The sequence below is a fragment of the Mustela nivalis genome (genome assembly GCF_964662115.1).
Source record: "Mustela nivalis genome assembly, contig: HAP1_SCAFFOLD_1782, whole genome shotgun sequence".
NCBI lineage: Eukaryota > Metazoa > Chordata > Mammalia > Carnivora > Mustelidae > Mustela > Mustela nivalis.
Window position 1 is genome coordinate 54,285 of NW_028134882.1, and position 24,064 is coordinate 78,348.

Here is a 24,064-nt window from a genome sequence, read left to right on the forward strand (position 1 = left end):
GTCGAAATTACTGGTTTCTATAAGCACCACAGAAAAGACAGGGATGTCATATCTGACACACAATTTGACAACTAGTCACATTAGCTTTACTTTCCAAACATATTCCACATATAGCAATTTTTCTCCATCTGTGTTACCAACAACCTAGTTCAATGCATCCTCATCTTTTACTGGTGCCTTTGCAATTGTCATCCAACTAGTTTCCCTAATTTCACTTTTGCTCCTTCATGATCTACTTAATAATCATAGTGGAGCAAGAATGACCCTTTAAAAGTATAAAACAATTATTGGAGGAGACTCACCGATATGAAAATAAAGAATATGAATTTTAACAAGAGAAGTAACAATGTATATTTCACATTAATACTCCATTATCATCCATCTCTCCCTCCAAAATATATATAGTAAGAATGTCATGTGAAATGCTAGTATAAGAAAATCTAAATCACTCGATAAATATCATTACCAATATTATTAAAGTATTGGTCAATATTATTACTGGTATTTACTGAATGAGTACAACCATTGTGTTAAGACTTTACATGCAATATCATCTTTAGTCCTCACAAAAATCTTACGAGGTAGGTAATGTTGTTACCTACATTTTACATATAATGAGATAAAGTTTTATAGAAGTTGTGTCACATATTCTAAAGTCCGTGCTAGCAAATAGCCAAACTTAAGAAGAAATCAGAATCTTAAAGGAAGCATAATAGTAAAGAATGGAAAAATCGAATATTCAGTGAGTAGATGAGTCACATTATTGGAGAACAATAGAATACAGTTATAAAGCCCCATTGCTGAGATTTCAAACTGTCTTAAATTAGTTGCTATGAGGCATAGGTTTATTATGTTTTCTCTACATTTTTTGTGATACAGTAGCACAGTTTTGGGGGGATCCCATTCATGTGCATCACTAAAGATTTCTTCAAGTAAAAATTAATGAAATAAATTGTTATTTTTTCCAACCCCTTTGTTTTATTTAACTAGTGAAAATGCCAATGTAACTTAGTTATTTATTGCCAAAGATTCTATTATTTTCGCAACACTTTTTACTGTTATATTGACAGGAATTTAACAAGGGATTAAAATTTAATAACCTCTGGGGCACCTGGGTGGCTGAGTCATTGGCTGGCTGCCTTCAGCTTGGGTCGCAATCCCAGGGTCCTGGAATGGAGCCCCACATGGGACTGCCTGCTCAGTGGGAGACCTGCTTATCTCACTCCCCCTCCCCCCTACTTGTTTGTGTTCCCTCTCTAGCTGTGTCTCTCTGTCAAATAAATAAAATATTTTAAAAAGTTAATAACTTCTATTATTCTTTGTAGTTACGAGGTTCTCAAGCCCATGATGCCTTTCCAATAACAGACTCTTTACATTGTGAAATAGGAGTTTCATTAAAATTAAGTAAAACATAATTCTGCATATATGAAAAGATCCAAAAGTCATAGGCCCCATTTGTATCTTTATTTGGTTCAAATTTTCAAAATTAAATTGAGAACCTCTGTGTAATGGTATGTATGTGTTTGGTAATGTCCTTAGTCATTCAACATTGCCAACATTTATTTTTTCTCCTTTTTATACTCTCCAAATACTCTATAACTTCACAGATTTCTCTCCCTTTTGGGTTTTAAGTTTTGATCCCTTGATGCCATTCTATTGCTGTTATCCAAAATCCTTTTAAGAACTCCTTTTTATTTTCCAAATCACACTGCACATTATTCCTGCTTTGTTCAGCACACTAACCGTTAAGTCTGTAAGAATTTTATTTCATTCAGGTTTTACTTTTCTCATCACTGCGATTCAAATTTTCTACAGCTTTTATTTTCTCTCTTATACTGGGTAAGTGGAATTATCTGGACAACTTTTTCTTCCTTTGTATTAAATTTTATTATTTTTTTTCTTTTTTTTAAAATTTTTTATTATTAAATTTTATTTTAATGCCCTCTTGATCACAGGGAAAAATTCTCCTGCCAAATTAATTCATTCAAATCTTTGCAAAATGTTAGTCTAGCTTACCAAGAACCCCTCTGTATAGAATCCTAATCTCTGTAACCTGATGTTTACTTAACATATTTTTTTCATTCCAAAGTCATAGCACTTAGCTAGAAGGAATTAAAAAAAAAAAAATGGCAACAGGGTCCATCAGATTTCTTCCCAGAACCTCAAAAACCTGAGAGTCATTTTCCAGTTCTGGGCTAAGTACATTATTTGTATTCATTTTAGTCATGCTGGGTTAGAAGCTATCTAGTCAGTTCAATGGGTCATAGCTATCTGGTATGCTTAAACTTTCTGATTCACTCATCAGGATTAGTTACTGTCACCTATATAACCTCTTATTAGCAGTTTCTTAATAACCTTTGAGGAGAGAAATTTTACTTCTAATTACCAATCTCTAAGCCATTTCTGTGTGTATGAGTTGTTATTTCTTTAGAAGGTTTAGGAAGACACTTGTAAAGAAATGTATATGTATTGAATAATGCTCTAATATTTATTTTCATGTTCTTTTTACAGCATGGAACATTTTCCCATTTAGCAACCTTTGACACTAATCTGCTAAAACATTTACTCAGAAATGTAAAGGGCATGTTTACCGCATTTCCTACTGAATACTGATTCATGTAACTATGAGAAAAGCATGTGTTTTAAACATTTTTACCCCTTAGGGTTATCAGCAAATTATTCTTCAGCTGATTTCTTCAAAGCATTTTTCATATCACACAAGCAGTTTATATCTGCTCTTACTTGTAATACTTTTCTAGTGACTCCTATATTTTAACTGAAGTGTATCCATCGGAAAAGTCATTAGCATAATGTGTAAGAAGATGGGAAATGCTAGATTTACTAATATGGATAATAAGATGATTGTTGTTCATTATATATCCTTTTAAATCATTGAATTCTGTCTGCAATGGTTATAATAAAGATAATTCAATAAAAACAACAAAACTTGACCCTTATTTCTTAAAAGTTCTGCCTGCTTCTATAAATGCACATCATAATATCTTTTTTTAGGACACATATTCCTTTTGCCATTAATCTTGAAGTTTACCAAAAATGAGTTAAAAAGGGGGGGGGGGTGCTGGGAATACTGATAACAAGTATTAAACAGAACCAATCCTAACTTCCAAGACTTAAGTGGAAATTCTTCACATACAAAAACTGCTTCTCTTCTGCCTCCTTGGAAAATATGCAGTACTAAATGCCTTAAATACTTCCTGTATGGACATTGAAAAACCATGAAAAGTATGAATAAATAGCAAGTCTTTTCACATGTATGAATGAAACTCAATATATACAAGGAAACCTGAATAAATGTAACAGATACAGCAGGTCCATGGATAAAAACAGTATTATAAAGATACAGATAATCCATCTTTTTGAAGGTCACCTTGTCAGCACATATCAAATTTAAATTTTTATACCCTTTGATATAGTATGTCTATATTTAAAGCATTTAAAAATATGCTATAGAAATATAAGAATGTTCACTGAAAATTACTGCTATTAGTGAAAAATTAGAGACTAATGAAATATCTACAATAGGTCAATGGGTAAATTATGGTTGATCTATACTTTACATAGAGTTGTTAATATAGTTCATTAATCATTCAAATAATTCAATAATTCATTCAATAAATATCTATTAAGAATCTTCTATGTGACAGTATTCTATTTAGGACACAAACCAGTGAAAATGTGAGACAAACTCTCTGCTTTCACAGAATATTTATTAGGTGATAGCTTGTTTTAAAGAAAATTAAGAAGAAACATGAAATATCACTGGTAAAAAGTGCTTTAGAGAAAAATAAGGTGAAGTAAGGTAAAAAAGCTGTGAGTGAACAAGACAGGTATTCTTTTATAGAGATAATCAAGTGATATTTGAAACTTAACTGAGGGGGCAAGACTAGAAGAAAAATGGGGGAAGAGCATTAAAGGAAGAGGAAATAGATCAAAGGGCACAAGTTGGGAACAAGTATAACTTATTTGAGAAACAGCAAGGGGCCAGTGGTGACTAGAACTCAGTGTGTAAGTTAAGAGGTAAGAAATGAGTTCAAAGAGACAGCTGAAAAGAAAGATCACTAAGACTCAAGCAGGCTATAGTGAGGATTTTGACTTTTGCTCTTAATAAGATTTCAGATGATTGGAAGGTTTTGTCACAAGGAATGATGAGATCTGGCTTATATATTAAGTGGGTCATTCTTGTTGCTATCTGGGTAATAGGCTGCAGAAGGCAAGTGAGAGAGGGACATCAGTTAATACTCTATTAAAATAGTTCAAGTGAGAGGGGATAGTGTCTAGACTAAAATAGCAGCAGTAAATGTAATGATACTAGATATATTTTAAGGCTGACCTGATAAGACTTGCTAATGATTTGGATATGGGGTGGGGTATAAGAGAAAGAGGAAATAGCAAGTATGAGATAGGTCAGCACATGCTAATATACAAGGTTGTCTATGCTGTATTATCAAGTGAGATCAAAGGAATCTTCATAAAATTTGTAGAACTAGACCATTTTTATTTTGTAATGACCTGGAAAGATAGATATTAATAGGGCAAATTTTCAACTTTTTAATTGTGGGCCTGCTCCTGGGTTCCCAGGAAAGCTATACTTTAAAATTTAGCAAGGTCAAAATGACTGCATGAAACCTCAAACCATGGGCTCTATTTCTGCCCCAAGTAGACACTGTAAATCTGCTTAAAGAAAGTAATCAAAAGGAGCATTCTGAACAGAAAAGATAAGAAAAAGTATAACTTTCCTGGCTCCCATAAGATTAAAGTCATAGAGCCCTTCATATACTTAGAAACTTAAGATAAGGTCTCAACTTTCTGAAAATATTTTTGTCTAATAATATGTAAATTTTTATATAAAAAATGTATACGGCCTTTCACAAAATGTTCCCTTACTGGAGCACTCTCTTATTTGTGAAAACCGTGTATCATGGGCAGCTGTCCTAACTTGGGCTGGAATAAATCTCTCTCTCTCTAATTCTTTTAATTCTGAAAGGTTTGTTCATTTTGTGTCAACAATACCAAGTTTTAATTAGTAGTTAACTCTAAGGAAGTAGTAAACTTCCTTTAAGAGAGGAAGTAGGAGCTAAACACTTCACATTTTACTCCAGGACTTTGCTATTATTTGAGTATTTTGTTGCTAACATGTATAATTTCTGTAAGAAATACAAATACAGGGGTGCCTGGGTGGTTCAGTTGCTTAAGCATCTGCCTTTGGCTCAGGCCATGGTCCCAGGTCCCAGGATGGAGCTCCCCATCCAGCTTCTTGCTCAGTGGGGAGTCTGCTTCTCTCTTTGTTTCTCTCTCTTCCTCTGCTCCTCCCACCAGCTCATGTTCTCTCTCTCAAATAAATAAATAAAATTTAAAAAAATACAAATACAAAATTGGAAAAATACATATATGATTACATTTAAATATAAAGCTTCTGTATTTTGAAGATACCACAAGGTGACAAGACAAATTATAAACTTTAAATACTGCAAGTAATAAATATGTGTGTGGAATACATATTCAAAACATATATAATGAACTCTCAAAAATCAACAAGAAAAAGAAAACAAAATGAAAAAAGGAGCAAAATACTTGAACAAGAAAGGAAAAAGGAATGGCTAATAAATATAAAAAGAAGCTCACTTTCGCAAATGAACAGGAAATGCAAGTTAAAAACAACCTGAAATTAATTTTTTATATCCACTGGCCTGGTAAAAGTTAAATACTCTAGAATTAATTATTATCGTATGTGATATGAAAATATAAATTTGTGTATAAAAATATGAACAGGAACTCCATTGCTGGTAAAATGTAAATTAATAGAGACACTTTATGAAATACTGCATTATAAAATAAAGTTGTAAATATGTAAATAAAAATAAAGCAATTTAAAAATCGTTTCTGTAGTGAAAGAAAGGAGAGATGATAACATGAGTCTTTAAATTACAGGTGACTATAGCTTTGATAGTTCACTTGTAATGTTCCATAACATAAAACTAAATGATTTATAAATCAACTTTTCAACACATAGTGGATCAAAACTTTGAAATGTAAAATCTTGTACTTTATTTTTCAATGATATAAATACTAAATTGAGTTTCCAAATGAAATTTCTCATTTAAAAAAAATCTGGTTGGTGTACAACAAATCATGGCAAACTTAAGTTACAAGGGATGGTGAAAAATACAGGCTATGGAAAAATGCAGAATATCCCAAATTTAAATACTTACCCTGATACGAAATAGAAAATAAGTTTAGAAAACATATGTTTCTTATTAGAGTAAGTTGGTAACCTATCCTAACTCCAGAATCTGGATTATATAACTTTCATTAGCCTTGGTCATATATGAGTTAGCTACTGGTTCAATTTGTCCAGATATGCAATTCAGAAAATACAGGGTAAGTGAAGACTATTTCATTTCAGGGAATCCATCAGCCTTGGGGTTCCCTACTGGACAACGCAAGTCTGTACTCTTGGGGCAGATGGTAAATATGGAATCACAGAATCTATTTAGGGCTATTCTATTAATCCAAGGGAATGATGATGGTATCATAGACTAGAGTGGTTACAGTAATGGTTTTAAAAGGAAATAAAGCAGGGCGCCTGGGTGGCTCCTTGGTTTAAAGCCTCTACCTTTGGCTCAGGTCATGATCCCAGGCTCCTGAGATCGAGCCCCGCATCCGGCTCTCTGCTCAGCGGAGAGCCTGCTTCCTCCTCTCTCTCTCTGCCTGCCTCTCTGCCTACTTGTAATCTCTGCCTGTCAAATAAATAGATAAAAAATCTTAAAAAAAAAAAAAAAAAGGAAATGAAGCAACAGATTCTTAATAGCAGAAAACAAATTGATGGTTACCAGAAGGGAGGTAGGTTGGGGGATGGGTTAGATAGGTGATGTGGATAAACAAGTGTACTTGTTATGATGAATATCAGGTACTATAAGGAAGTCCTGAATCCCTAAATTATACACCTGAAAGTAGTATTACACTGTATGTTAATTAGAATTTAAACAAAAAACTTAAATAAAAAGTTTATTTTATTTTTTATTTATTTTTAAAAATTATTTATTTATTTATTTGACAGTGAGAGATCACAAGTAGGCAGAGAGGCAGGCAGAGAGGAGAGGGAAGCAGGCTCACTGAGCAGAGAGCCTGACGTGGGGCTCTATCCCAGGACTCTAGGATCATGACCTGAGCCGAAGGCAGAAGGTTAACCCACTGAGCCACTCAGGTGCCCCAAAAAGTTTATTTTAAAAGAAAAAAATTCTGTATATATTTTTAAAGGAAAGCCACAGAAATTTGCTGTTGAGCCCATTATAAAGTTTGAGGAAAGAGTGAAGAAAAAAAAAAAACTCCAAGTTTTTGTTTAGAGTTACTAGAATACTGGGATCTCACTTTTGTGAAACAGTGATTACTGTGGAAGGAACAGGTTGAGGTGGGTTAATAAGGAGTTTCAGATTTGGATATGTTATATAATATGCCCGAGAGACATTCAAGTTGAGAAGGTAGAATTCTGGATGTACAAGTCTGAGTTCACAGCAGAAATCTAGGCTGGAATATATATTCAGGATTCAGTTAATATAAAATACTGAGGTTGAATAAAACCATAGAGAGTAAATGGCAATATAAGAATCAAATTACTGATCCTTGGAGGAGAAATCAACCAAGAAAACAGAAAAGGTTAAGAAAAGAACCAAAACTGAGTGATTTTATGGAAACCAACTGATATAATTGTTTCAAAAAAGAGGTAGCTATTACATATAATTAATGCTGTTGATAACTCAAATAAGAGGAAGGTTGAAAACTAACTTCTAAATTTGTGACCATATGATCTTGAGTTGGGTTGTTTTGGCAGAACAGCTGGACAAAAGTGGAATTGTTCTGTGAATAAAGATGGGGAATACAGACAGTTCTTGCATGGAGAAGTAATGAAGACAAGATACAGATAATTTTTCAAGGAAATTTTTTTAGAGAAATGTGTAGTACCTGAAGAAGGATGAATATATGGCAGCATATTTATATGCTGTTGTATATAATACAATTGATGATGCATTAGATTAACACTATTAATATTAGAGAATATGTATCATTAATTGTATAATTTACCTTTCTTACATTTCAATGATAATTTACAAAATCTTCACTTTTGTTATCACTTTTATTTTCATTTAATAGTTAATTTTTACAGTTTATTCCTCAGGAAAATATAGGCTGCTAGTCCATCTTTCCTCTACAATTTTTAATATGATGTGTGTATGCATATATACATGTTTGTATCTATATCTATAGACACACATATATGTATAGTCACATAAAGATCTACTATGAGACAAATGAGAGGTTTGAACTAAATTATCTCTTACTCCCTAAACCCTTTTAAAAAGACTATACCACTTTCCTACAATTTCTTCAGAGTTTGCTTCATTTATTGGGAGCAGTTATTTATAGAACTATTGCTCAACTTCACCTGTCATTGTGAACTCCTAAATCTGATCTATTTACGACCCTTTCTTCTTGACTGAAAAAAAATATGTTTACCACTTTAATTAAAATTATTTATTAACAGGATTAATGACATTGCTTTTTCTCTATCTCATTCTGTGAAAAAACTTTGTTCTTGGTCCATTTTTATCTTAACAATTGTTGCCTCTCTTCAGTTTTGCTGATCCATACTGTATAGAATTTAGAGTAGCTAAATTTGTCAACAGTGCTCTCATTTATAAAATATAAAGAACCCCACGTTATTCCTTACTATAGGGTTATGTTTATTATTGCTTATTTTATTTAGACTGGTAACTAATCTCATTGAGTGTTTACTCAGTGCAATGTGAAAAAGTTACAATTTTTTAAAATGAGATTTGGACCACCATTCTAGTCTGTCTAAATTAGCAATGTGTTAGGCTATTAAGAAAAGACAGTAGCCACACATGTTTCCAGGCTTTGGATTTGTAAATGCTTCTGAAATTAATAAATACAAAGTGTTAGGAACCACTAGCCTATTTCATCTATAAAGCATATTTTTGGCCAAGTTTTTTTGTTTTGTTTTGTTGTTGTTGTTTTAGTGAGGCAAGGAGGACAGAGGAGAGGGGGAGAGAGAGAATCTTAAGCAGGCTCCATGCCTAGCCCAATGTGGAGCCTGATATGAAGCTTGATCTCACACCCCTGAGATCATGACCTGAGCCAAATCAAGTCAGACAACTTAACCAACTGATCCATCTAGATGTCCCACAAAATATATTTTTTTAATGTCTAACTTTATGCCTTTAGTTCTATCAACAGATTTCCTATGTAATTAATATTTTAAAATTGATTTATCAAACTATATCGGAGACAGAAACAATGATACATTGAGATACCATCAATTCTATCAAGGAGTTTACAACTGAATAATATGGAAAGAAGAATAAGAGCAACAAAACACTCTTCCTGAAATAATAATTATAATACAAGGCAAATGTGATAAAGGGTATAAACTGAATATAGATTTTCCTATGAAAAAGGTGGTGAGAGAACTATAAACAATTAGAAAGATGTCTTAAACTTTTGAAGTGCCATGCTTGAATTAAGCAGACCTGTGAATATATAACCTTATAACATTAGTTCTGATACACATGCAAGTATAATTCCTACTTTTTGTGCCTTATCATTTCAGAATTAAACTGTCAGTGGTAATTATTGCTTTTCTTATATCTTTAATTTAACAATTAACTTCATTTATTATGTGCCCACAGTTAAATTATGTTTTTCATTCTCCATTTACACAACTTTTGATTACTGCTGAGTGACTTTGCCTTTTAAAAGCATCATTCCTGGAGAGACTCACCAGTTTGATGGGTGGGAGTGGATGGAGCAAGCTACTATTCCACCTCCCTGCTCCAAAAATCGATTTACATATTATCATTAGATAAAGGACCTATCAGATATTAAGCTGATAAGAACAGAGACTACAGCTGATTTAGCCAAAAGGCCAAGAAGCAATTGACTATGTTTAAAAAAAAATACATCAGTTACAATTATAATGTGCAACCTCTATTCATGGAATTACTATCATCCTTCTTTATGGCAATGCATTTCAGTAATCCGAGTGAAGATTCATTATATTTCAAAATATGAAAAATCTAAAATTTAGATTTTGAGATAGTCTTTAAAAAATTCCCTTTTAAGGTTGTTTTGCCAACTCACTGACCTGTCTCTCCACAGTCCTCCCAGCTATGAAGAATTAACATTATATGGATATTTAATTACCTTTAAATTTTCACTTAGAATCAAGAGCAATAACAAAGGTAGAGTTTGAGGTATAGAAAAAAAAGCATATAGAGACTACCTACTTCCATTTATGTAGTATATACAGAAGGGCTTGAAAAATTTGATACACATCTTTATAATCATTTAACTTCAAATTCTAGTATAATGGATTAAGCTTGATATTTTTATAGTATGTACAAAATAGTACCATGATGTTTTTAATTAGTGAATTTTGCATGCTTTAAAACAATCAAATTTCAAAAATATTTTTGAGAAGCCAGATGTTTGTTACAGATTTTTTTTTCCCCAAATAACAATTAAGAGATAAATGTTAAGTTCAAACTAAAAGTATAGACTTTTTCAGGTACTTAACTCTGGGGTCTAAAAAGACAAAGTGCCATAGAAAAAAAATCTTTCTACTTAAAAATATATGTAATTAAGGAATATGTTGTTTTCCTAGAAACTTTTCCAACCTGGCTCCTATGGAGCTGCAGCATGTACATCCAGAGGAGAAGTAACATCAGGGTCTGGTGAGGTGGTCTCTTCAGTGCCTTCTTGAATTTTCCCCCCTTTTAGCAGTGTTGAAAATAGGTCTGGAAAAGCATAGGAAAGCTATATCAAATTTTCCTTAGGAGGTTTTTTCCATACTGTTTTAGCAACTTTGCATAGTGAAGGTGTTATATGGTATGACATACGTATTCATTTTCACTAATGAGTCCTCCCATGTAAAATTAACAGTATTCTCAAGAAAAATATAATTACCCTGTATTAATTCAAATCAGGCTATATTTGAAAATATGCTTGTGTGAGTCAGATCAGAAGCATCCTTAGAACTACACAAACATGAAAAAGCTTTCTAATGAAAAGAACTATTTAGGATGGTATCCTTTCTACAAAATGAAATATGATGATTTAGGACAATATGTTTTTTAATAGGCTATCCTTATAAGCTAGATTTAAAAAAATATTTAAATATTATATGCTCATATACAGTCCAGAAAATTGAAATGCATTGTTTAATGAGTATAAGAGTTATTTCCATGTGTACTAATAAACATTCTAACATATGTATGTCACATATATATGAAATAGTTATACATTTGTTTTTACCAAAAATAAAAATATCACTACATTTCTAATCTTGAATGAAAAATAAAAGAATGTATGTTGGCAGATATACATCATCTTTAATATGTTGAAATGATCAGTGTCATTAGTTACAACATAAGAAAAAAAAAAAGAGAAATATATTTTGATTTGATTTTCCCCAGTATTGACTAGTTGACATGTAGTAAAAATATTGATGATTTAAATATAGTTCTTTTCTAAAATCCATAAGAATGTTCTTTATGTATTATCTTCTGGTTTAGTGAAAACGAATGTAGTAATAAATATTTCAAGAAGAAAGGTTGCTAAAACAGTAACCATTAATCTAAATACTCAGTGTTGCTGGATTAATCTTTACAAGGCTTGGATGGATATTAGAGAACCAATACCAGAATTTCTGTAGTACAACTGAATTTATGGTTATACTCTACAATTGAATTACAATTGAATTTATAGTGCTAGAATATTAAAAAAAAACAAAAACACAAAAAAAATAATGAAGAAGAATTTTATAGTGCTAGGAGCTAAGTTAATATATAAAGTAATCATATTTAAAAGACCTTTCTTCTATCCCATGTTTTCATATTTAAGCTAGATAGTCCTTTAGGAAAAAGACATTTAAATTATCTGATTGCTTTATGGTTTTTAATTTCTTAACATTTATTTCAATATCATTTGCCTTCCCAATTGCACATTCTTAAATTTACAACTTTATCTAAACCTCACTAATACTTGAAAGCACTGTAAAATAAGGAAATGCTATAAATTAATTTTTATAAATATTCTTATACCCACTTACCATATAATTATGACACATACATACAGTGAAATTATAGTTACACAATATGTATTTTGCTTAATGAAACAAAAAATCAGTAGAAATGTCCATTTCTGCTTGATATATTTTGTCAGATTTTTTTAGGAATCTGTATTTGGTTATTTCAAAACCACAGTTAAAAACTGATTCTCAAAAAATGATAATTTACAGCTAAGATAAAAAAAAGTTATTAATTTCTTTAATAATAATGGCAAAATAAAATTAGAATTGGTATTTAAGAATAAGCTCTAAAAACAAAAATGAAGACCAAAGCTTGAAGGAAGGAAAATCTGGTGGAAATTAATCCTGACCCTGTGATTTAAATTTAAGTTAAAAATCAAAGTAGTCTAGTTAATCAGATAGAGATACTCTATTTACAAACAACTGTCTTTGTGGCTTAAATATATGCAAATTTATTTCTCCCTGCGGAGGGGAAAAAGACTCATAAACCTGTGAAACTGAGGGGCGCCTGGGTGGCTCAGTGGTTAAAGCCTCTGCCTTTGGCTCAGGTCATGATCTCAGGTCCTGGGATCAAGCCCCTCCCCCCTGCCCCCCCCCCCCCCGCATCTTGGGCTTTCTGCTCAGCAGGGAGCCTGCTTCCCTCTCTCTTTCTCTGCCTACTTGTGATCTTTGTCTGTCAAATAAACAAATAAAATCTTTTTTTAAAGATTTTTATTTATTTATTTGACAGAGAGAGAGAGTTCACAAGTAGGCAGAGAGGCAGGCAGAGAGAGAGGAGGAAGCAGGCTCCCTGCAGAGCAGAGAGCCTGATGCTGGGCTCAATCCCAGGACCCTGGGATCATGACCTGAGCCAAAGCAGAGGCTTTAACCCACTGAGCCACCCAGGCGCCCCTAAATAAATAAAATCTTAAAAAAAAAAAAAAAAAAAAAAACCTGTGAAACTGAAAAGTGTGTTCAATGACAGCTTGCTGCAACCAAAGACCAAAACCCTAATAAATAGAAGGTGCATTTCTTCAAGATCAGCAGAAACATAAACCAAATGAAATCCTCACATGATAGCTAGAAAAATGAGTTCACCATAGTTCCCAAGAGTTCATGAAGTATTCAATATTAAATATATCTTTTGAAAATAAAGGTATAAAAGTTAAAACATACAATAATAGTAAAATCACTTTTATTTTCACAAATTTCTGGCCAACAGGTTGTCATTTTATGTAAGCAAGCAGAATTCTAATTGAAAAGAGCAAACTATGAAAGAAAAAAATATGAATCAGGGAAAATTTGCTGCTAAACAAAATCACAGCCTAAAAGAAACCTTTTCAAAGGTATAAGAGATAAGCTAGACATATTATAGATGGTAAGCTAGTAAAAACCTCATTTTCCATAACTTAGTAATGAAATATGAGTTCACAAGCCACAGGTGCTGTAACAGGAGAAAAATGGCAAATTCTGTTTGTCTCCTTAGAATATTATTATAGCAAATAATTAGACAGACATCACACACACACACACACACACATATACACACACTAGTTGATAATACCTAAATTTTAAATATTAAATATCAAATTATTTGGGAGATGTAAGTTAGTACCTTGTAAAAGAGGGAGTATAAACTGAAACTTAAAGGAAAAAGATGAAATTTTCTAGTATAGGGATCCTCAAAGTATGAAGAGTAAGCAAATAATGCAAAAGTAAGGTAGCAAGCATTCATTATAAACTGCGTTATTTACAATCTCCATTATAGGATCAACAAAGATTAATATCACTATTTAGTTATTAAATAAAAGGTTTTAAAGTTCCCTGTCAGTGTCTAATTAGCTTACAGAGCAATAAGGAATAAATAGAAGACAACTGGTAAGTTTACGTATGACTGAGGCCAACCTGAATTTATTTATTTTTTATTTTATTTTTTTAAATATTTTTATTTCTTCATTTGAGAGGGGGGAGAGAGAGAGAGAGAGAACAAGTGCACAAGCAGGAGAGGCAGCAGAGGAAGAAGCAGACTCCCCACTAAGCTGGGAGCCTGACAAGCGGCTCAAGGCCAGGACCCTGAGATTATGACCTGAGCCGAAGGATGACACTTAACCATCTGAGCCACCCAGGCACCCCCAACCTGAATTTAATAAAGACACACAAAATAATTTTGCACAGCAGCAGGTAGAAATGAGAAAACTGTAATAACAAAACAATCCCTCGGTAAAATGAATTTTGGAAAGCCCAAGAATCAAATTTTAATGTTATGTGCCTGCTTGCATTAGATTATTTTTTTATTTTTTATTTTTTTTAATTTTTTATTTTTTATAAACATATATTTTTATCCCCAGGGGTACAGGTCTGTGAATCACCAGGTTTACACACTTCACAGCACTCAGCAAAGCACATACCCTCCCCAATGTCCATAATCCCACCCCCTTCTCCCAAACCCCCTCCCCGCAGCAACCCTCAGTTTGTTTTGTGAGATTAAGAGTCACTTATAGTTTGTCTCCCCCCCAATCCCATCTTGTTTCATTGATTCTTCTCCTACCCACTTAAGCCCCCATGTTGCATCACCACTTCCTCATATCAGGGAGATCATATGATAGTTGTCTTTCTCTGCTTGAGTTATTTCGCAAAGCATGATTCGCTCTAGTTCCATCCATGTTGTTGCAAATGGCAAGATTTAATTTCTTTTGATGGCTGCATAGTATTCCATTGTATATATATACCACATCTCCTTGATCCATTCATCTGTTGATGGACATCTAGGTTGTTTCCATAGTTTGGATTGTGGACATTGCTGCTATAAACATTTGGGTGCACGTGCCCCTTTGGATCACTACGTTGTATCTTTTTTTTTTTTTTTAAGATTTATTTATTTATTTGACAGAGAGAAATCACAAGTAGACGGAGAGGCAGGTAGAGAGAGAGGAAGGGAAGCAGGCTCCCTGCTGAGCAGAGAGCCCGATGCGGGACTCGATCCCAGGACCCTGAGATCATGACCTGAGCCGAAGGCAGCGGCTTAACCCACTGAGCCACCCAGGCGCCCACTACGTTTGTATCTTTAGGGTAAATACCCAGTAGTGCAATTGCTGGGTCATAGGGCAGTTCTATTTTCAACATTTTGAGGAACCTCCATGCTGTTTTCCAGAGTGGCTGCACCAGCTTGCATTCCCACCTACAGTGTAGGAGGGTTCCCCTTTCTCCGTATCCTCACCAGCATCTGTCATTTCCTGACTTGTTGATTTTAGCCATTCTGACTGGTGTGAGGTGATATCTCATTGTGGTTTTGATTTGTATTTCCCTGATGCCGAGTGATATGGAGCACTTTATCATGTGTCTGTTGGCCATCTGGTTGTCTTCTTTGCAGAAATGTCTGTTCATGTCCTCTGCCCATTTCTTGATTGGATTGTTTTTTTGGTGTTGAGTTTGCTAAGTTCTTTATAGATTTTGGACACTAGTCCTTTATCTGATATGTCCTTTGCAAATATCTTCTCCCATTCTGTCAATTGTCTTTCAGTTTTGTTCACTGTTTCCTTTGCTGTGCAAAAGCTTTTGATCTTGATGAAATCCCAATAGTTCATTTTTGCCCTTGATTCCCTTGCCTTTGGCGTTGTTCCTAAGAAGATGTTGCTGTGGCTGAGGTTGAAGAGGTTGCTGCCTGTGTTCTCTTCAAGGATTTTGATGGATTCCTTTCGCACATTGAGGTCCTTCATCCATTTTGAGTCTATTTTTGTGTGTGGTGTAAGGAAATGGTCCATCTTCATTTTCCCAGCCCATTTATTGAAGAGGCTGTCTTCTTTCCATTGGACATTCTTTCCTGCTTTGTCGAAGATTAGTTGACTGTAGAGTTGAGGGTCTATTTCAGGGCTCTCTATTCTGTTCCATTGATCTATGTGTCTGTTTTTGTGCCAGTACCATGCTGTCTTGATGATGACAGCTTTGTAATAGAGCTTGAAGTCCGGAATTGTGATGCCACCAACGTTGGCTTTCTTTTTCAATATCCCTTTGGCTATTCGAGGTCTTTTCTGGTTCCATATAAATTTTAGAATTATTTGTTCCATTTCTTTGAAAAAGATGGATGGTACTTTGATAGGGATTGCATTAAATGTGTAGATTGCTTTAGGTAGCATAGACATTTTCACAATATTTATTCTTCCAATCCAGGAGCATGGAACATTTTTCCATTTCTTTGTGTCTTCCTCAATTTCTTTCATGAGTACTTTATAGTTTTCTGAGTATAGATTCTGTGTCTCTTTGGTTAGGTTTATTCCTAGGTATCTTATGGTTTGGGGTGCAATTGTAAATGGGATTGACTCCTTAATTTCTCTTTCTTCTGTCTTGTTGTTGGTGTAGAGAAATGCAACTGATTTCTGTGCATTGATTTTATATCCTAACACTACTGAATTCCTGTATAAGTTCTAGCAGTTTTGGAGTGGAGTCTTTTGGATTTTCCACATATAGTATCATATCATCTGCGAAGAGTGATAATTTGACTTCTTCTTTGCCGATTTGGATGCCTTTAATTTCCTTTTGTTGTCTGATTGCTGAGGCTAGGACCTCTAGTACTATGTTGAATAGCAGTGGTGATAATGGACATCCCTGCCGTGTTCCTGACCTTAGCGGAAAAGCTTTCAGTTTTTCTCCATTGAGAATGATATTTGCGGTGGGTTTTTCATAGATGGCTTTGATGATATTGAGGTATGTGCCCTCTATCCCTATCCCTACACTTTGAACTATACTTTGTCAAATGCTTTTTCAGCAGCTATTGAAAGTATCATATGGTTCTTGTTCTTTCTTTTATTGATGTGTTGTATCACATTGATTTGTGAATGTTGAACCAACCTTGCAGCCCTGGAATAAATCCCACTTGGTCGTGGTGAATAATCCTTTTAATGTACTGTTGAATCCTGTTGGCTAGTATTTTGTTGAGTATTTTCGCATCTGTGTTCATCAAGGATATTGGTCTATAGCTCTCTTTTTTGATGGGATCCTTGTCTGGTTTTGGGATCAAGGTGGTGCTGGCCTCATAAAATGAGTTTGGAAGTTTTCCTTCCATTTCTATTTTTTGGAACAGTTTCAGGAGAATAGGAATTAGTTCTTCTTTAAATGTTTGGTAGAATTCCCCCGGGGAAGCCGTCTGGCCCTGGGCTTTTGTTTGTTTGGAGATTTTTAATGACTGTTTCAATCTCCTTACTGGTTATGGGTCTGTTCAGGCTTTCTATTTCTTCCTGGTTCAGTTGTGGTTGTTTATATGTTTCTAGGAATACATCCATTTCTTCCAGATTGTCAAATTTGTTGGCGTAGAGTTGCTCATAGTATGTTCTTATAATAGTTTGTATTTCTTTGGTGTTAGTTGTGATCTCTCCTCTTTCATTCATGATTTTATTTATTTGGGTCCTTTCTCTTTTCTTTTTGATAAGTCGGGCCAGGGGTTTATCAATTTTATTAATTCTTTCAAAGAACCAGCTCCTAGTTTCATTGATTTGTTCTATTGTTTTTTTGGTTTCTATTTCATTGATTTCTGCTCTGATCTTTATGATTTCTCTTCTCCTGCTGGGCTTAGGGTTTCTTTCTTGTTCTTTCTCCAGCTCCTTTAGGTGTAGGGTTAGGTTGTGTACCTGAGACCTTTCTTGTTTCTTGAGAAAGGCTTGTACCGCTATATATTTTCCTCTCGGGACTGCCTTTGTTGTGTCCCACAGATTTTGAACCGTTGTATTTTCATTATCATTTGTTTCCATGATTTTTTTCAATTCTTCTTTAATTTCCCGGTTGACCCATTCATTCTTTAGAAGGATGCTGTTTAGTCTCCATGTATTTAGGTTCTTTCCAAACTTCCTCTTGTGGTTGAGTTCTAGCTTTAGAGCATTGTGGTGTGAAAATATGCAGGGAATGATCCCAATCTTTTGATTCCAGTTGAGTCCTGATTTAGGACCGAGGATGTGATCTATTCTGGAGAATGTTCCATGTGCACTAGAGAAGAACGTGTATTCTGTTGCTTTGGGATGAAATGTTCTGAATATATCTGTGATGTCCATCTGGTCCAGTGTGTCGTTTAAGGCCTTTATTTCCTTGCTGATCTTTTGCTTGGATGATCTGTCCATTTCAGTGAGGGGAGTGTTAAAGTCCCCTACTATTATTGTATTATTGTTGATGTGTTTCTTTGATTTTGTTATTAATTGGTTTATATAGTTGGCTGCTCCCACGTTGGGGGCATAGATATTTAAAATTGTTAAATCTTCTTGTTGGACAGACCCTTTGAGTATGATATAGTGTCCTTTCATCTCTTATTATAGTCTTTGGCTTCAAATCTAATTGATCTGATATAAGGATTGTCACTCCTGCTTTCTTCTGATGTCCATTAGCATGGTAAATTCTTTTCCACCCCCTCACTTTAAATCTGGAGGTGTCTTTGGGCTTAAAATGAGTTTCTTGGAGGCAACATATAGAAGGGTTTTGTTTTTTTATCCATTCTGATACCCTGTGTCTTTTGACAGGGGCATTTAGCCCATTAACATTCAGGGTAACTATTGAGAGATATGAATTTAGTGCCATTCTATTGCCTGTAAGGTGACTGTTACTGTATATGGTGTCTGTTCTTTTCTGATCTACCACTGTAGCCTCTCTCTTTGCTTAGAGGACCCCTTTCAATATTTCCTGTAGAGCTGGTTTGGTGTTTGCAAATTCTTTCAGTTTTTGTTTGTCTTGGAAGCTTTTAATCTCTCCTTCTATTTTCAATGATAGCCTAGCTGGATATAGTATTCTTGGCTGCATGTTTTTCTTGTTTAGTGCTCTGAAAATATCATGCCAGCTCTTTCTGGCCTGACAGGTCTCTGTGGATAAGTCAGCTGGCAATTTAATATTTTTACCATTGTATGTTACAGACTTCTTTTCCCGGGCTGCTTTCAGGATTTTCTCTTTGTCACTGAGACTTGTAAATTTTACTATTAGGTGACGGGGTGTGGGCCTAGTCTTATGGATTTTGAGGGGCATTCTCTGAACCTCCTGAATTTTGATGCTCATTCCCTTTGCCATATTGGGGAAATTCTCCCCAATAATTCTCTCCAGTATACCTTCTGCTCCCCTCTCTCTTTCTTCTTCTTCTGGAATCCCAATTATTCTAATGCTGTTTCGTCTTATGGTGTCACTTATCTCTCGAATTCTCCCCTTATGGTCCAGTAGCTGTTTGTCCCTCTTTTGCTCAACTTCTTTATTATCTGTCATTTGGTCTTCTATATCACTAATTCTTTCTTCTGCCTCATTTATCCTAGCAGTGAGAGCCTCCATTTTTGATTGCACCTCATTAATAGCTTTTTTGATTTCAACTTGGTTAGATTTTAGTTCTTTTATTTCTCCAGAAAGGGCTTTTATATCTCTCGAGAGGGTTTCTCTAATATCTTCCATGCCTTTTTTGAGCCCAGCTAGAACCTTGAGAATTGTCATTTTAAACTCTAGATCTGACATATTACCGATGTCTGTATTGATTAGGTCCCTAGCCTTCGGTACTGCCTCTTGTTCTTTTTTTTGTGGTGAGTTTTTCCGTCTTGTCATTTTTTCCAGATAAGAGTATATGAAGGAACAAGTAAAATACTAAAAGGGTGGCAACAACCCCAGGAAAATATGCTTTAACAAAATCAGAAGAGATCCCAAATCGTGAGGGGGGAGAAAGGGGATAAAAACAGGTTCAAAAAGGAAGAAAGAAATAAAAAAAGGAAAAGAAAAGAATTTTAAAAAAAGAAAATGAATAAAGAAAAATATAAAAAAGAATATATATATATATTAGATAAACTAGTTTAAAAACGTTAAAAAAGAAAAGGATAAAAGTTAAAAAAAAATCTTACCAGAAGGTGAGAAAAAAAACAAAAAATGAAAAAGAAAAAAATTAAATTAACTGCAAGACTAAAAAAAATCACAGGGAGAAAGCCATGAGTTCCGTGCTTTGCTTTCTCCTCTTCTGGAATTCTGCTGCTCTCCTTGGTATTGAAGCCGCACTCCTTGTTAAGTGAACTTGGTCTTGGCTGGATTTCTTGTTGATCTTCTGGGGGAGGGGCCTGGTGTAGTGGTTCTCAAGTGTCTTTGCCCCAGGCGTAATTGTACCGCCCTTACCAGGGGCCGGACTGAGTAATCCGCTGGGGTTTGCTTTCAGGAGCTTTTGTTCCCTGAGCGCTTTCCATAGAGTTCCGCAGGATGGAAATACAAATGGTGGCCTCCTGGTCTCCAGCCCGGAGGAGCTGAGAGCCCGGGGCCCCACTCCTCAGTGCGTCCCTGGAGAACAGCGCCCAGTTACTCCCGTCTGCCCGACCTCTGGCCGCACTCCGAGCTCACCGAGCCTTGGCTGGCTCAAGGTAACACCGAGCTGTGATCTTACTGTCAGCTCTGTCTCTGTAGCCGGTTTTCCTGTTCCAATACCCGCAAGCTCTGCGACTCAGACACCCCCGATCCTTCTGTGACCCTGCGGGTCCTGAAGCCATGCTGACCCCGAGTGGGCTTCGCCCCATTTAGCCTCTGGAGCGATGTCCCTCAGTGGAACAGACTTTTAAAAGTCCTGATTTTGTGCTCCGTTGCTCCACATCCCACCGGGGGCCAGCCCCTCCCCCCGGGGTCTATCTTCCCATCACTTTGGATTCATGTCTCCGCCAGTCCTACCTTTCAGAAAGTGGTTGTTTTTCTGTTTCCAGAATTGCTGTTCTTCTTTTCTTCGATCTTCGGATGGATTCGCAGGTGTTTGCAATCTTCAGACAAGCTATCTATCTGATCTCCTGCTAACCGAAGTAGTCTCAGCCTGCTACTTCTCCACCATCTTGACTCCTCCCTCGGATTATTTATTTTTATATTTAAAAATATTTCAGTCTTTAAAATGCTGTTTTAACTTCAGAGTGCCTACCAGGAATTGTATGTTCTATGCTTCTGTTTTTTGTGAAACATGTCATGTGACATTTCTTTCCAGTGTACACTTTAGATAATATTGGCCTGCAGTAAAAATATAATATATGGCAGTGGAAGAGACTTATGGTAGAAAAAGTTTTCTATTGAGTTGTCATTGCAAATACTGGGAGTGCCTCAGTAAATTTCTAAATCTAACTCAATGGATAGATTATAAGTTTAGTAAAGGGTAAGGCTAAGAGATTATAAAAGTGCTTGTTGGTTTTGAGATGCTTTCAGGTGTACACATTTAAGTACTTAAGTCTAAGGTATGAAAGGTTATTAATCCATCCCCACCTTTTGTCCTCATGAAGGTACTGCTGATAGGGTACAGCAATATCCCTGGAACCCTGGAAACTTCTATTCTAAATATACCATCCTAGAATGATAACTCCAGTGAACTCTGGGTAAACTCATTTTCTGGCCTAAAAATAAAGCAAAAAATGTTCTAAGATTTAAAAATTCTAAGATTAAATCTTGTTTACTTGTGTAGCATGATATTAAAGATACCTAAAACTGTACAGAAAAGAAGAAATTAAAGATATATACGTTAATTCATATATATGAATATATATGAATATCTACATATAATATTGGTGGAAGGTAAAATATTTACTGTATTTCCTATGCTGTGCTTTTTTATTTGTGTGACTTTTGTTTTGTAACTGAAAGTTTGTACCCCTTAATCTCCTTCATCTAAATTCCACCTACCACTCCACCCTTCCTCTCTAGCAACCAGGAGTTTGTATTCTGTATTTAAGAGTCTGGAGTTTTTGTCTGTTTATCCTTTTATTTGTTTTGTTTTTTATATTCCACATATAAATGAAATCATGTGGCATTTGTCTTTCTCTGACTTATTTCTCTTAGCACAGTACCCTCTAAATCCACCCATGTTATAACAAATGGCAAGATCCCATTCGTTTTACTGGCTGAGTAATATTCCATTGTTTGTATGTATATATGTCATATATGTATGTGTATATATACACATATACATATATATGTATATATGCACACACACACACACACACACCCCACATTTTTGTACATTAATCTATCTATTCTATCAATCTATCACAGACACCTCTTATGCTTCCATATATTGGCTGCTATAAATAATGCTGCAGTAAACATAAGTGTGTATGTATCTTTTCAAGTTAGTGTTTTTGTTTTCTTTGGGTAAATACCCAGCAGTGGAATTACTGGACCATATGGTAAGACAAGATCGCAAGTAGGGGGATGGGGATCTCAAAAATAAGCCTCATAAGAGTCACAAAATAAACTTTCAAAGACAGATAAAATTTCATGGGCCCATGGTTTTAAATGTTACTATCAGATATGAGGTTAGAAGGACTTGAAAAAAACTACAAGTGGGTATTTTCAGCCTCTGATATTAGGTAGTCTAGCTTATAATGAACTGTCTTCTGCTAAAAAAAGAATAAACTCTGGGGAGAGAAGTGGATGAGACTTAAAGGAGGCAGAAACTAAAGAAGACGAGACCCTTGAAAGAAAAGGATTAGACCGGCACTGTGTCAGATTTTAGGCACCCCATCTATACTGAGGCTATCCTCAATATCTAAGGAGTGGAACAGGTAGAAGGAGTTAGAAAGAACTCAAGTAGAAAGATGCAGTTATTGAAGCCCTTTGGAGAAATCAGAAGTTGGACTTCTGGTTTTCAGAGCAGCTGGAATTTAGGGCTAGGCTTGTGACTGTGGATAGTCAAAGAAGGGGGAGTCCAAAAGCTGCACATATACACCACTCTAACTGCCCCTGTTCCAAGCAAGGCTAAAAACAGCCCAGAGGAAAACAACAGAAAGCCTTGAAAGAGCTTAGTAGAGATTTTAGCAGCTGTCTACCCCAAGAGAGGTGAATTCACAGTTGTCTCAACAAATTTAGACTTTGAAAATATTCTGGCTCTCCTTGTTGACTAAGGGACTGTCTCTATAACAATGTGCAAAACCATTAATAGATTGAAGTAGTCCTAACAAAGCCTAAAACCATGCCTCTGAAAAAACAATGTGATCTGTGAGTAATTTAAACTGTATGCTAGAAGAAAATTCAAAAGTTTTCAGAAGAAAATTGTAATACCCAGAGTCCCTAAAATATATCATCCATAATGTCCAGTGAGTGTACAAGAAGACTTATTAAATATGTGAAAAACAAGGAAATGAGGCCCAGTATCAAGGGGAAAATCTGTCAACTGAAATAAACAGACTAACTAGACAGCAACTAAGAAATAATTCTGGAATTGAACAAATGCAGTATCAGAAACAAAAAATTCATTAGTTGAGATTAAAAACATACTGGACAAAATTTAAAAAAAAGAATCAGTGAAATGTCTGTTAATAGATATAATCCACACTGAAGTAGACAAAGAAAAGAAAGATTGAAAAGAAGAAAAGGGACTACAGCCTCAATAATCTGAGAGCCAGTTTGGGACTCCCAGACAGAGAAGACAGAGAGACTGGGGCAGAAATATTTGAAAAATTATGACAAAATTTTGTAAGTGTCATCACAAAGAAACCCATACATTCAGGAATCTCAGCAAACTTCAAGCAGGATAAATAAAAATTATTGCTTATTTTTTAAATTATGAACTTGGAAGGTTTTAATTATAGGTATCATTTGTTTGCTAGAAATCCAAACTGAAAACAGATACATAAATCATTTTATAAGTGGTTACAAAAGTGCTAAACTTGTTGGAAGAGTAGCTTGTTGCTAAATTAACGAGAACATTAAATTCCAAAAAATATACAAAATGCAGTAAAGACTTGAGTATAAAAACTGAAACCATAAAACTCCCTGAAGAAAACATAGACAGTAAGTTGACATCAGCTTTAGCAATATTTTTTTGAACTTGTCTCCTCAGGCAAGGATAACAAAAGTTAAAATAAACAAATGGGATTATATCAAACTAAAAAGCTTTTGCACCGCAAAAGAAACTACCAACAAAATGAAAAAGCAGTCTACTGAATGGGAGAAGATATCTGCAAATTTTATATCCAGTAAGAGGTTAAGTTATATAATGAACTAATACAA

The 24,064-nt window shown here is 34.8% G+C and overlaps 1 pseudogene across 1 annotated transcript in view; it reads right to left on the bottom strand.

Moving 5' to 3' along the window:
* Positions 1 to 24,064, bottom strand: part of LOC309858041 (ephrin type-A receptor 6 pseudogene) — an 82,777-nt pseudogene that overhangs the window by 38,479 nt on the left and 20,234 nt on the right. The window contains exon 2 of the transcript XR_014316621.1: positions 10,713 to 10,832. The product of XR_014316621.1 is annotated as an ephrin type-A receptor 6 pseudogene (transcript). The remainder of the gene's footprint in view (positions 1 to 10,712; positions 10,833 to 24,064) is intronic.